Below are 11,948 nucleotides of genomic sequence, written 5' to 3' on the forward strand. Positions count from 1 at the left end.
GGTCATATGAGTGCGGATACTATGTAATGTATTGGATGACCCATATTGTTCGTTCTCACATCACAAATCGCTGGGAAACGGTAATATTTNACTTTAACAAATTTTGATTTTTTCCCAAATGTTGAATTCATATAAACTAATTAATATGAATTGTCTTTTGCAGAAATTCAAGACTACTACACCAGTTCCTGAGAAGCCACTATTATTCATGAGGAACGCTGATGCGAAGTATATAATTAGATTATACAATAGCTCTTAGTTATTAGATTTAAACATTGCATTTGATTAGATTGTATTTTATTAGACTTTGTACTTTATTTGATGTTGAAATACAATTGAACATGTGTTTGTTATGTTGAAATTGAATTTGTGTACATGTTTTTATATGCAGGTCTGTTTTTATGTTAGTGGATATCACAAAAACAGACCTGCAATTTTAAAAAACTGCAGGGGAATATGCCGCAGATGTGACCACAACCGCGGCATATAGTGCTCGTTTTTTTATTTTTTTTTTTAAAAACAGACATATGGCCGCAGTTAGTGCTAGAACCACGGCATATACCTGTGTCTTTTACCGCGGTTCAACCGCGGCATATACTGGACCAATTTTTTTTTTTTTAAAAAATGGATTTAGGCAGCGGTTCCTTGGACAATCGCGGCATATTCCCCAACTTATATACCGCGGTTATAACCGCGGTCTAAAGTCTCTGATTTACTACCGCGGCTGAATATGCTACGGTTCGTAAACCGCGAGGTATAGTGAAAAATAATCGTGGTAAAAGCCCGTCGCTGCAATAGTGTAACAAAGGTGCTAAAAAAATATGTATCACGAGACATAGAAATATTAGCTTTGAAAGGAAATATATGTTCATAAAACCTTACGTAACTGGAGATGAAAATATTGTTAATGGCAATATCAAGCAATTTATATCCTTTGGATTCAATAGGGTAACCTATTATGGACACAATTGTAGTGACATGACATTACAAAAATAAAGGATTATAGTGTATGTTTCTTTCCCGAGGTTTTGAAAACCTCTCCCAATTATTGGCGGTTTCAATAAAAAACCTCAGTTAAGTGAAATATCTAAAATATTTGGCGCTCAAAGTCCCGCCTCCAGTGCTTTTTAAAATATTTGGCACCCAACGTCGAGCTTCTGATACTTTGTCTTATACTTTCATCAAAACTTCTGGTATTCTGGTCATTTCCATGTTCACCTTCTTCTCGACTTCTCTATCTTCAACTCCTTCGTCACTTTCCAATCCCTAATTTCCTCATCTTCTCCTCTTCCAAATCCCTAATTTCGAAAACCCAAGCATCAGGAGTTCACGAACTCACACCTCTCCTACGACAGCGAGTTCTCGCAAGCGGTGGAATAGAAGTAGGTGGCGCAGCAAGAGGCTGAGCGGTCCAAGTTCGTTGTGATGAAGGCCGAGCAGGAGCGACAGGCTGTGATTATCCGTGCCGAGGGAGAGAGCGATGCGGCAAAGCTAATCTCTGACACTACTACCTCGGTTGAAATTTACAAATATTCTTACTTAAATTTTTTTCCCTATTGCAGAATAAATTTAGATGTTCCTGAAAGATACCGGTGAGTTCGCCTTGCTCAATTCTCTATCATTCTTAAAATGTTGACCTTGCAACTTGCTAGCTTTATAGTGATATTTTCTTGACTTATTTGCTTCTATTTTCGTAGTCTTTGAAAATGTCAATATCGAAGGCAACCTTAAAGCGAATGTTTGGTTTGTTTGGTTCCTTAATATATATATCTATTGCATCATTAATTTTGATTGGTACTTTCTTTTGAAGGAATTGTGCATCAAAAAAGCAGTGCTACTGAAAGTTTCAATCCTTCAAAGCTCAGGAGGAATGCTTATGCTGCATCTGATATAAGTAGCATTGTTTCCCAGGTGGTCCAACACTTCCAAGTTATACTTTAGAAATATAGGTTGTCATATTAAGCAATAATGAAGATGTTAATCTAGCTAAAAGATTAATGTCACATATCACAGAAACTAGTTCCATCATTTTATACGTAAGGAATGTTTAAAAGATGTTGAAAATAGAGAAGAAACCAGAAGAAGACTTCTTCTGCTTATTACCTATCATCATTGTGGTGTTGTTTTGGATAACAATGACTGCAATAATCACTGTGAAGGCAATGAACTTTGGAGAACTCTTATTGTCTTGGTTTTTAATGCAGAGGTAACACAACTCACTTATGCCAGAGGGAGGCTTCAGTTCCATGACTTGTGAATAATGAAAGAATCTGATAAAGCATAAGCGAGACCAACATAAAGGCTTCAAATGGTGCTGCTTTGGCAAGGTTATTGCACGACACTTTGTTTTTTAACATCGTTTTCGAGGCACATTTGCTCTGCTCAGCTAGTTTAGTACTTGACTTAGCAAGCTTTGTGGAAGATGAAAATGCATATCAGTTTTTGCTTCAACCACCAAATGCATCAACATTCATTGGAAACACAGTAAGCATGCACTACAATGGTTTTATATATTCTTACCGATATGTCATTTACATGACATGTCATGATGTTGTGCTAAATTTCCCTCAAAGTACACCTACAAAATCACGGCTATTACCTGCGGCTTTTACAAAACCACGGCTATTTCCGGCGGTTTTTACAAAACCCCTACTATTTCTGGCAGTTTTTACAAAACCCCGGGTAATTGCAGCGGTTTTTGAAAAAACCGGTGGTAATTTTTAACGACGCCGTTTTTACCCGCGTTTTTTCAACCACAAGAAACACATTTTCCAGGGGTTATAACCGTTGGTAATGCTAAAAATAACCCCTGGAAAAATTGTACATTTTTGTAGTGTGTGAGGGCTAAATTTGTCTCAGTTAGACATAAGAGTAGAGGCATAGCAAAGAGAACTAGAAGTGCTAAAAGGATATTACATTTGTAATTTATCATAAAGGATTTTGTTGCCAAGAATAGAACTAGGGGTTCTATTCATAATAAAAACAGTCGTTTTAACACATACTCCCCAAAATTTTATAGGAATACTAGACTGAAAAAATAAAGAGTAAGCCACATTAAGAATATGTAAATGTTTGCATTCAACCACACTATATTGCCCACGTCTTTCAATAGGAAAGTTTATGCAAAACACTTTTTTTAGAAAAAATCTTTGAACAAAATATTTAGCATTGTCTAGCCGAAATTTTTTTATTTTAGATTGAAATTGAGCTTTAACATATTAAAAAATTTGATGTATGATATCAATGCAATCAGATTTATTATGCCACATATATATTCAAGTAAATCTACTTTTATCATCAACCAAGGTTAGAAAGTATTGAAAAACATCATACGTGGGATGTCTAAAAGGGCCCATATGTCATGAATGAGATCAAAACAATTTGGTTTAAAACTATTAGGATTCAGGAAAGTAATCTATTTTGTTTAGCAATAGGACAAATTGAGAGCAATGAAAAGTGTTATCAAGAGAAGATAAGATGGTTTTAGTAGCAATAGATAGTAAACAGTGTGTAGTATATGCCTTACACGTCTATGCCAATTGTCAATTGTCATTAGCAACAATGTTACAACTATGGATAGAGGAAAGAGGAGAGATTTTAGCAGGAAAAAAAAACAATAATCCATGGTGACTTTAGTAGGAAAATAAAAAACCAATAATCCTGCAAAAGAAATTGATTAGGTTGCATGATGAATTGAAAATCATGTTCCTTAATTAAAGTGGCAAAAGATAGAAGATTAAAACGAAATATAGGTATATGAAGAACATTATGCAAGAAAATATCATCAGAAAGTTTGATGCTTCCAATGCCCTACACTTGCACTATCATAGAGTTAGGTAGAATAACATGGGAATCAAAAGTGGAAATATAAGAATGATATAAACTTCGAAAACAACAAATGTGAGTAGTAGCTCTAAAATCAATGATCCAACGATTAGGAAATTTAGAGGACATGGTTAAGACAAGATCGTCTAGGAACCTTTAATTTTGAAGTTTAACAAAATCGTCTAATGAAATAGTGTTTATCAAATTGACCGTCTATGATAATGCACTAAATGGAATATATGTCTAAACAATATCCTAAATGCAATACAGTATCCTAAACAATAAAGAGAACATACTATCCTAAACCGATGTAATATACGGACTACGCTAAACGTTATAATAAATGTCTAACTTTTTGAATGCAATGTACGAATAATACTTTTTGTCTATTTTGTAGTCTCTCTTTATTAGTGAAAATCCTCTCTTGTTTATTCAAAAGTTTTGTGCTGATTCAGAAAGATGTTAAGAGATACAAAAACATTCAAAGATTTTTCTTCAACGTTTTTTGTTGTTTCAATCCGTAGAACAACACAGTATCCTCTGCAAAAGCACAATAGCATCTGGCCTCATACAAAAGGCTACAACACCTCTTTCAAAGTGAATGCTCCGTAGTAACAAATCATTTTTGAATTTTCCAATTTATAGAAGACCGTATGAAGAAGAGGACAACGAAATAATTGCACATATTCTTATGTTGCCAAAATTCTTTGTCTTTGATAGTGCGTCGTCTAGCTTTGAGAAAATCTCTTTGTAACAAGTCTTTTCAAATCTATATTGTATCGATCAATATCCTCTCTAAAGAGCTGCTTTTCATATATACTTATTTTAAAAGCACATTGTTGTTTTTGGATAATCAAAAATGATTTAAAACACTTGTTTTTATCTAACTGAGGGGATGTTAAACAATTTTAGCCAATTAGACTATTGTAAGATCAAGAGTGGTGAAACCTGTTGTAACTTGTTAAAGTTAGTAGAACTCTTTAAGAGTGCTTAAATAAGCTTTCATCTCTAATTCCTTTTATTGTGCTTCTAAATGCTTCAAAAAATCCTTAAGTATTCAACACTACTTACAAATCGTCTAACCCCTACAAACAGTGTCTAATAGTATTTGTGAAAAGTTTTCAAACTCTATTCAACTCCTTTTGGAGTTTGTCTGTTATTACTAGTACTTATGACCTTGGTAGCAAAAACATCAACCCAAGTATCATTGTTCAATATGTTACTGAGAAAAAATTAATTTAATTAGTTTGATCCTGAGTGTTTGTTTTACTTTTAGAAGTGTCATCAACATGATTAACAACAAGATGAGGTATTTTTTTTTTTCTAAATCACAATCTGACCATAAACTTCATGCTTTTGTAGATGTAGATTGGGGTCTTGTCTTGACAATGGAAGATCCACCAATAGTTTGTGCATACTTTTGAGAAATTCTTTAATTTCCTAGAAAGAAAAACAACCTACTTTTAACAAATCTTTAGCTTAAACTGAATATCGATCATTGGCTATGGTGAACTTATCGGGATTCGGAATCTGTTAGCTGATTTTCACATCAATATACCATATGGTGTTGCATACTATGACAACAAAGCAGTCATACACATAGTTACAAACCCCATCTATCATGAAAGTACCAAACATTTTTAGGTTGACCTTCATTGCATTCGTGAACAAGTTGATAAGGCACTCTCAAGTTGTTCCATGTCCACAGATATCATCTATTTACCAAGAGTCTGTCCAATCTACTTATCTCAACATCATCACCAAGCTAAGCATCGAAAATATCTTCCTTCCAACTTGGGTGGGAGATACTAGATATAGACCTTTTGTTGTCTTTATTTTTTAAGTTGACTAAGTATGTTTTGTTTTGTCTAATCTACAAATCTCACATTTGCCCTAGCTTCATCTAATCCCGCATTTTCCATACAAATCCAACAGAGCACTCCAAACCACTTTATCCAAGTTCAACTCGTTCTTATTCAGTAACCATGAGTTTCCTTCCCAATACGCAAGCAAGGAATGACATATCCAGTTATGATGATATTCCAAGAACACAAATCCCTGTGACCCATTCATCAAACAAAATCTTGGCATCCTAAGGCTTCCACATTTGATATACAATGGTTAGAAATGAAAACCTCCACTAGATTCATGCATTTAATTTCCTTAACGAGACTTTTTTTTCTAGATGCACTTTAATTATTTCTTTTGTTTGAAGAAAATATAAATTTCTATTTGAAAAAAAATGAAAACAATATAAAAAATTATAGAAATATAGAATTTTGATTAGAAAAAAGTTTTATTGGGAAAAAATATATAAAAATAGAAAATTAAAAACATAACAATATCAATTTAAATTTATAGAAAAAAGTTTTAAAATAGAAAAAGTATTAAAATTTATTAAATATTTAGAAAAATATAAAAATATAAATTTAAAATATATAGAAAAATGTAGAATTTTTTTATAGAAATTCATAAAAATTTGAAAATAGAAAAAGTATAAAAATTTATTTAAAATTTTTGTTTTAGAAGAAATTTAAAAATATATCAATTTAAGATATTTGAAATAAATTTGATTATTTTTATTGTATTTAAATGTGTAAATGTAAAGAAATATTTTTAAGGATGTAGTGCTGTTATAGGTTAAAATTCTCGAATGGTCTTCATATTTGCACTCGAATTTTAATTCGGTTCTAGATTTTAAGTAGTCCTAATTGGTTTCTTTTTATTTTTTAAATGTGTAACAAATAAACCCAAATCGTTAACATTGTGTAAATGGTTAACGGTAGTGTACAATAGACATAATGACGTGGATTATTTTATTATGTAGAATTTAGGATTGTTTTATTACATGGAATTGGTTAATTGGACATTTTTGTTTGCACAAGAATTAGAGATTTGGTGCATAGTGGTCATGGTCATACAAGAGTTGGGGATTTAAAGACCAACACAAGACCAACAAAGAGTTAGGTGTTTAGAAATAGTGAAACAAGCAGGGGACAAGATTTTCAACATACATTCAACATTCAATGATCGAAGATCGATGAAGATTGAGGTGAGTTTGATTTGGTGGCTGGTTAGGTGTTGTGCTTCTAGGAAAAAAGAAAATACATGGAATCAGAAGACATAAAGGTACAAGTATCAACAAGGAAGAGGGCATGGAATCAAATGGGTTTCTTAACCTAAAGCAGTGTTTAATTCGAAGCATGGACTAATGAGAATGAAAAAAATGAAGATCCATTAATACATACTCCAATAACTTAGTACCATGAATAAGGTGAAATTCAACTAAGTAAATGGCACATTTCATAATACCTAAACCTACAAAACTCACAATAGTGAAAAATCATCCAATTTCATATTTTCAAGAGAGAAAATGAAAGAGCTTATGGAAACTAAAAGCAGAAACTTTGAAAGAGTTGAAACTGGTAGGGGCCATTGATAAAAAAACCCCTATGAATGTTAACAGTTAGCAAATTGAGAAAAAAGACACTCGTTTTGTAATGACAAAAGAAACCAATCTTTAAATGTTAGGGCAAAGAAGCCAAACACTTAAAAGGAGATGAGTGAACACGTCAACTACTGAAATTATTCAACCAAATGACACGTCTTTCACTAAATATTACAATTCAATATGTCTTGACGTTGTTTCTGTCAAATTACTGAAAAGGACTTACTTGTTACACATTTTCAAAATAGACATAATTAAGACTACTTAAAATTAAGGACTGAATTGATATTTTAGTACAAATATGAAGACCATATGAGGGTTTTAATCGTTTTTATATTTAATTATTCATGTGTAAAGATGTTTTTTCTTTGAATTTTTTTTCTGCAGTTTCTTTACAACTTTTTTGACATAAAATAGTTTAATTTTTTTCAACATAGCACATTATGCATAGTATTTATAGAAAAAGCAACTTTGTTTTTATATCAGAATTTGATCTTCTATATGTTAAGACAAGATCATCTAGAATAGACTGTCTAAGCAACCCAGATTTTAAGGATTAACGAAAAACATTAAATGAAATATTGTTGTGTATGAAAAGTTGTTTAAAGTAATAGAGTCTAATGAAGATAACGTCTCAAGAGATAATAAAATGTTTTCAAGACCAAGTTGTCCAAATGAATAAGAAAATTATAAATAGCATCTCATAGAAAGTATCTCTCTTTGAAATTATCTAATAGACTATACGAGTAGAACAAACTAGCATCTTATGAAAACAAAAGTTTATCTCTTGTATAACACTGAGGCTAAAAGAAAGTTTTATCAATACTGTAGGTATCGGAGGGGTATGGTTCGAAGAGTATAATGCAGCGGAATTAAAAACTTAGAAAGCGTATAAGCGTGTTCGGTCACTGTTAAAACGAAGTTAGTCCTTTTTCGCAAAAATAATTTTCTTTTAGAAAATTAATCAAACAGTTAATATGTGTAACCTAAAATGAGTATAGGGAATAGAAAAATCACACGAGTATTTTTATACTGGTTCGATTCAACAAAATCTACTTCCAGTCGTTAATCACTGTAAAGAGTGATTAACAGTTCCACTAAAAACAATCTCACAGATTACAATTAAGTGAACAAAATATAAAAGAACCTTCCTTCGACGAGCGAACCGGAAGAAGACCACTCTACCAACTTGAAGAGAACCGCTNNGGNAATCGACCAACGATTCACGAGCTTCTCCTTTCACAAGACCAGGCANAGCACCTTGCTAACTCGAAGAGAGTCTGNTCCNACTATCGACACACNATACGCGAGCCTCTCCTTTCACGAGACCAANCAAGGGAANTATGAACAAAANCTTTCTGAGAACTTTCCTCTGACACACAGTGTTCTATTTAGCTTTCTTAGTTCAAAAAGTTGCTTCTGAAGTTTACAGAATCCAATTATATAGCCANGTACACTNAATGCCAAAGGTCAGGTCCCAACTNCCNTGAATAATCGATTATTGTAAGTGATAATCNATTATTCAAGTCCGTTANANGGTTTTCAAAAAGTGATAATCGATTATATGAAGTGATAATCGATTATTCNAGTATGACTTGTGATAATCNATTATTGCTTCATGATAATCGATTATTCTAGTACAAAATGCAAGTGATAATCGATTATAACTTGTCCATAATCGATTATTCAAGTTAAAAATACAAGGTTTAAGTTTTTTCTACTACATCCAAATTCTACAAGTTGCTTTTTAAATAATTTTACTGTTCTCTTCAAATACCACATCTTGCAGCATCATCAAAACAATTCTTCAGGATTTACCAATGCTCCTTATTGGTAAGAATCTCCCCCTTTTTGATGATGATAAAAAATTCACTTTTAAAAGCAACTCTGGTTTACCTGCAACACATACAAGCTAACAGACAACAACAAAGTTAGCAGTACCTGTACCAATTGTAATATATTTCTCCCCTTATATTATTCTTCTCCCCCTTTTTTATCATAAGCAAAAAGATTAAATTAAAATGCTCCCCCTAAATATGATCTCCCCCTCAATTATATAATATATGCACAAAAATTGACATAAAAGCTCATTATATTAAGAACAGAAAGGAATTACATGAAATTCATAAAGATCAATATTAAATACCACAAAGAAAATAACACAACAACCAATCTTAGTGGCCTAAAACCTAGAATTCAGGACTAGGGGATCTTTCAGTAGGTGGGATATTGAGATGACTCTCAATGTTAGATAGGCGAACATCAAGCTCAAGGAATTGATCGACCATGTATTCATCAAGAGATTGTTGCCACTCATAAACTTCATCAAAATGTGTCTTCTGTGCTAGACTCATATCCTCCAATTGCTTAGATAACCTTGCAAAGTGTTCTTCCATAGAAGTTGAGGAAGATGAGGGTATGTTGGATGGACCAGCATCAGACGGAGCAGCAACACTCACTGGGTCAGCCATATGAGTGTCCATGTCATCATCTTCATCTTCATCAGGATGGTCATCATCTTTGTGAATAAGAACTCTTCCTTTGGTAATGAATCCCATCTGACGAAAGGTAGTATCTCCAATTTCCGATCCCACAGCTTCAATGGCTTGAACGAGTTCTCCTTCAACAGTTACACCTTTGTATTCTAAAATCCTAGAAATAAGAAGAGCATAGGGAAATTGATATGAATGAGATTTCTTGGCTTTTATCATTGTGTCAGCAATGAGAGCAGGGCAGTCGATGTGTATGTGATTTAGAATCCCATACAAAAGAAGTAAATCCTGCTCAGAGTATTGAGCATGGTTGGTTGCTCTAGGACATAAAATCCAGACAATCAAGTAGTGAATCATCCTTTCTTCAACTTTGAAACCACCAACCAGTAATTGCCTTCTATTTGTTTGTCGTTCAGGATGACGCAAGAAGGATTGGAAAGTCATCATCCTGTTGAAATCTTCAAGTCCTAAATGAACTTTGACAGCATCCTCCCAGATGGGGAGTTGAGCAACATTGGTCCACATGTCATCATCTAAAATAATGCGCACGCCCTTTACCTTAGTGGAGATAATCCCATCTCGATAGCGCAAGTTGAAGTAGAAGACTCTTATAAGATCGGGATAAATGCATCATTTTTGCTCTACCAGATGCGTTAGTCCCTGCTCAGCAAAAATGTCTGGAAATTGAAAGCCATAGAAACGGAAAAAGTCAAGACGGATATACTTTACCACCTTGATTTTCCTTTCTTGCCAAGAGTTTACAAAGTCTCCATGTTTCCCTTGGTCTGAAATCCATCCATCTATGTTTTCAAGACGTGGTTGAGAGGAAGAGGAAGCTCCAGTAGCTCTGCGACGATGCCTTCTTGGATCAGCCATGGAGGAAGATTGAGAGAAATGAAACTTTAAGAGGGTGAAGAGAAATGGAGAGATTTTGAGCTCTAGATTTGATTTCAGCAGTATTTGGGTGCAAAGGAGTGTCTAATAATCGATTATGGAGGGCTATTTATAAGAAAAATGGAAAAACTAGCCGTTTATGGCCGTTTATAGCCGTTATGGGACACACCAACGACTCTATTTTTGAAACTGTCAGCGCGATAATCGATTATGGCTCGTTCGATTATCTGCTCAATAATCGCTGCCCAGAAATTGCATGATAATCGATTATCTGCTCAAAATTTTCAGATTTGAGTTTTATGGTTGAATAATCGATTATAGCCTTGTGATAATCGATTATGAAGCGTTAAGTTTACGAAAATGCAAAAAGTTGCATAGACTTTGATCCTAAGACATGTCTAGTACTCATAACTCTCTTCTAAGCTCAAAAAATCTATCTTTAGGTAGTGCCTTGGTGAAAATATCAGCTAATTGATGCAAAGTATCAACATATTCAATTTGACAATCCCCCTTTTGAATATGATCTCTTAAGAAATGGTGCCTAATTTCTATGTGCTTAGTTCTTGAATGCATTATGGGGTTCTTGATCAGATTTATAGCACTAGTATTATCACATTTTAAAGAAATATTGTCAAGGAAGATATCAAAGTCTTCCAGTTGCTGTTTCATCCACAAAATTTGAGCACAACAATTGCCAGCTGCAATATATTCAGTTTCAGTGGTAGACAAGGCTACACATGCTTGTTTCTTTGAGTGTCAGGACACTAAAAAACAGCCCAAAAAATGACAGGTTCCACTAGTACTTTTTCTATCGATTTTACAACCACCATAATTTGCATCAGAGTAACCTATTAAACTAGGTGAGGAATCAGAGGGGTACCAAAGTCCAAAGGAAGTGGTTCCCTTAACAACAGTCAAATGTGATTCTTTAGGATTCGCTTGGTATCTAGCACATACACAAACACTCTGCATAATATCTGGTCTACTAGTAGTTAAGTACAGCAAAGATCCTATTATGCCTCTAAACATAGTTTCATTCACTCCCTTTCTAGTTTCATCCTTATCTAAATAACATGAAGTACCCATAGGAGTACTAGCTTCTTTGCAGCTATCCATACCAAATTTCTTAAGAATTTCTCTACAGTATTTAGTTTGGGAGATGAAGGTACCTCCATTCATTTGTTTTATCTGTAGTCCTAAGAAGAAATTTAACTCACCCATCATAGACATCTCAAACTCACCTTGCATTATTTTTGCAAACTCTTCACACAAAGAGTCATCAGTTGACC

At 33.6% G+C, this 11,948-nt stretch overlaps 1 long non-coding RNA gene across 1 annotated transcript; it reads left to right on the forward strand.

The window, feature by feature from the left end:
- The first annotated feature begins 1,224 nt into the window (after positions 1–1,224).
- On the forward strand, positions 1,225–2,882 carry LOC106769041. Its single transcript, XR_001376300.2, has 3 exons — positions 1,225–1,592; positions 1,811–1,911; positions 2,205–2,882. It is a non-coding gene; the product is annotated as an uncharacterized LOC106769041 (long non-coding RNA).
- The last annotated feature ends 9,066 nt before the right edge of the window (positions 2,883–11,948 follow it).

The sequence above is a fragment of the Vigna radiata genome, chromosome 1 (assembly GCF_000741045.1).
Source record: "Vigna radiata var. radiata cultivar VC1973A chromosome 1, Vradiata_ver6, whole genome shotgun sequence".
NCBI classification, from domain to species: domain Eukaryota; kingdom Viridiplantae; phylum Streptophyta; class Magnoliopsida; order Fabales; family Fabaceae; genus Vigna; species Vigna radiata.